The 3821-nt window shown below is 43.2% G+C and overlaps 1 non-coding gene across 1 annotated transcript; it reads right to left on the bottom strand.

Moving 5' to 3' along the window:
* Positions 1–3419: 3419 nt before the first annotated feature.
* Positions 3420–3501, bottom strand: Trnal-aag. Its single transcript has one exon. It is a non-coding gene; the product is annotated as a tRNA-Leu (tRNA).
* Positions 3502–3821: the final 320 nt, after the last annotated feature.

Below are 3821 nucleotides of genomic sequence, written 5' to 3'. Positions count from 1 at the left end.
GTTGACCCGAGGTATTTAAATCGCTCAGTTCTGGGCAGATCACTGCCGCTGACAGTGATTGTGCCTGTTTCATGGGGATCGGTCGTCAAAAATTTAGTTTTGTTTAAATTCAACCTGAGACCGTGTTGCATGAGGCGATCATTCCATTTTTGAACAAGTTGCTCGAGATCATTTTTGCTATCAGATGCTAGGAAAACATCATCTGCATAAAGCAGTGTGCAGGGCGCTGGACGTTGGATATCCCGTGTGACGGTGTCCATAACAAGGACAAAGAGGAGTGGTGAGAGGGCACTTCCTTGATGAACTCCAACAGAGACACGAAGCGGTTTTGATACACCCGCCATACTTCGAACTTTACTTTTCGGATCGTGGTAGAGCAATTGAACCCAGCGCACGAGTTCTTCTGGCACGAAGTGTTGTCGTAAAGCATACCAGATGAGTTCGTGTGGTACACGGTCAAACGCTTTCTCTAGATCCAGAAAGGCAATGTAAAGAGGGCGATGCTTCTCACGGTGTTTCTCCATGAGTAACCGCGCAGCGTGTGTTGCGTCAGTAGTTCCGCAGTTCTTGACAAATCCGGCTTGATTCACGGTTATTTCAACGATTTCGCGAATACGGTTGTCAAGAATGCGTTCAAAAATCTTCATGGTATGGGAAAGTAACCGGATCGGACGGTAATTTGAACATTCTGCTGGACTACCTTTCTTTTTCCATATTGGAACAGTGGTACTTTCTTGCCAGCCAGATGGTGTTCTTCCTTCCTGAATAACCCGGTTAAAGAATTCACTCAGCCACGGTGTTGGGTCTCAGCTCTTTGCTTTCCAGAGGTCAGATGCGATGTCGTCAGGTCCTGTTGCTTTCCCCGATTTCATTTGTTTTATTGCCTCCTCGACTTCAGTTGCGCTGAGTGGTGGAACTGCTCCAAATGTCGGCAATGATTGTGGAAGTGGAGGATGAGCAAATTCTTCAGTTGAAATCTGCTCGAAGTATTCTCGCCATCTATCCGTGGCGGCTCGACGATCAGTAAGCAAAGTACCGTTCTTGTCATTAACACAACAGAAGTGTTCGATATCCTGTGTGCGTTCATCACGGCTTTTAGCAAGTCGATAAAGATCTCTCTCGCCATCCCGAGTGTCCAGTTTATCGTAAAGATTTTTGAAATGGTTTGCTCGGGTGACAGCGACCGCTTTCTTTGCTTCCCGGTTGGCATTCTTATAAATTTGCCAATTAGCAGGTGTTTTATCGTCGAGAAATTTGTGGTAGAGGCGTTTCTTTTCACGGACCTTCATTTCAACATCATCATTCCAAAGCCAAGTATCTCGGTTGATGTACCGCTTACCCGGCTTGGTGACCCCGAGGGTTGCAGAGGCCGCTTTGTGGATCGTGTCTTTCATTTGGTTCCATGATTCTTCCACATTCGTAATGGTTGGCAATCGTATGAGTGAGACCGTTTCTTCGTTCTTCTCACCAAATCGCCACCATTTAATGCGCGGCGGGCCAGTGCGTTCCTCACGCCGTTTTATCGGTGGCTTAATTCGCAGGACAGCAATCAACGGCCGATGTTGAGGTGCGATGGTCTCATAGGGAACGACTTTGCAATCAGTGACAGTGGTAAAATGTAGACGTCTTATGAGAATATAGTCGATTTGCGTTTTATTGTTCCCACTATAAAATGTGGGAAGATGAGACAATCGTTTGATGAACCATGTATTCATAAGTACAAGGTCATGGGTGTCCGCAAAATCGATTATAAGCTCGCCACCTTCGTTGCGCGCTCCGAACCCCTTTCCTCCATGGCACCTGTTACCGTCTGCCTTTTCACCCACATAACCATTAAGGTCGCCGGCAATGATTATGTAATCGTCGGCAGGCACGTGACAAGTCTTTTCATCGAGAAGTTGCCAGAAGGCATCTTTCTCGGCATCAGGTCGGCCTGTCTGTGGTGCATACGCGGTGAAGAAGTGAATAGTGCGATCAGCTGATATAATAGTGAGCTTCATCAGCCGATCATCAAATCGTTCGACTTCTTTAATGGCATCACGGAAACCCTCTGAGATGGCAATGCCAACACCATATTGAGTGTGTGGGTTACCAAAATAGAGAAGTTTGTAACCATTTTTACCGCGTTCGCGTTCAATGTAGCAGCTTTTGGAACCAGACCATCGGGTTTCTTGCAGAGCGCAGATGTCAATGCATCTTTTCCGAAGGGCTCTTGCGAGTTCCTCGGTCTTTCCAGTTAGAGTACCAACATTTAGCGTGCAGACACGTATTTGTTTTGTTCGTTGTGTGCGGACTAACTTGCTTACGTCCTGACGCCGTCCATGCGTCAAGAACCCTTGCCCATTTCTCGACAGGACCGGGGCCCGTCCTGCCGCGTCGACTGAGATGGACGCCCTAGCATTTCCCCGGAGGCCTGTGACTTAATCCGATCATCATGTTTGTAACGACATTCTATGCATTTTCTTGGTCGACCTGTCGCGGGGTCTGTCACCAAGAGAGATCAGGTAGGATTTAGCATAGTAGAATAACTCCAACTATACTCTATTTATCTCTTTCCCTGATCTCAGCATTTTATTTTTGTTTTACTGAGGATAGTACAGAGTACGTTGCCTCAAACCCTCCTCCTTTACCTGGGCTTGGGACCAGCATACTATGTTAATAGCATGGCGGAGTCGAGTCGAGTCATTGCTATCTGCCAATAGAGAACTGTGTTATGCTCCTCACATTGGGAAACACAAAACCTTTGTTTTCGACAAAATGCTAAAAAATAAATTTTGGTGTGATAACACCAATATTAGCTGCGTTAAAAAAAAGTCCAGTGGACTTTGCATGTATTTATGTGAATCATAACCTGACTTAAAATTCATAAACTCAATAATTTCCAAATGCCATGTATATGATAACCTCAGACCAAGAAACAAATTATTTATTAAGTGGGTCAGTTGATTATCATCATCAAATCCGAATTATATTATTAGAGGCAGTTTTAGATACATATATCTACCGATATCTAAATAATGCTTATGAATTTCCACACAACTAACAGTATGAGATTCAGTTCAAATACTTCTAAATATGCAGAATTCAATTTGAAATACACACATCCAGTGATTGATTTTTAATTGAATAGTAATCACCTTGATTTATTAATCAAAAATAGAATTATCACTCTCCTTGTGTGCTATTTTTAGAATGTTAACGATCTATTTTTTCATCAGCTTTCTTTATGAAGTCAGATATTTCCCGCGCTTTACTAAATACTGGCTAATGATGTGGGATATATAATATCAACTGAATCAGTCAATCTTATCTTATACATGCTAAAGCTTTCCCATGAGTGTCAATGGGTTTAAAGATACAATCTAAGTAGTTGCGAATCATATCAACGAATAAATACCTTTGAACAACAAAAATATTGATGGCAGCGGTGGGATTCGAACCCACGCCCCCGAAGAGACTGGTGCCTTAAACCAGCGCCTTAGACCGCTCGGCCACGCTACCTACATGTTGTTCGCGGGCCCATGAACCGGGAGCTCATGTGTTTAAATACAAAACCAACGAATAAATAATTTAGATTTTTATGTAACTTTCTAGTCGGTGGCACTATCACACAAAAACATTCCGCGTGCTGTCGAATAAATTGTTTGCATGATTGCTTTGCTTGATTACTGCGTGCTACGCAACAACACATATGTTCGTGTGTAAAATTAGACAAACGTACACGAAAAATATCTTTACAATTAATTCTTTATTTCGTGCGCAGCAGATACATATTTCAACAGAAATAGTTTTATGTACTGGAACGATTGTAGAGTGTTTTA

Source organism: Hermetia illucens, chromosome 4 (genome assembly GCF_905115235.1).
Source record: "Hermetia illucens chromosome 4, iHerIll2.2.curated.20191125, whole genome shotgun sequence".
Classification (NCBI taxonomy): Eukaryota; Metazoa; Arthropoda; class Insecta; order Diptera; family Stratiomyidae; genus Hermetia; species Hermetia illucens.
Note: the sequence above shows the minus strand (reverse complement) of the source record. Positions and strands in the feature narration are given on the sequence as shown.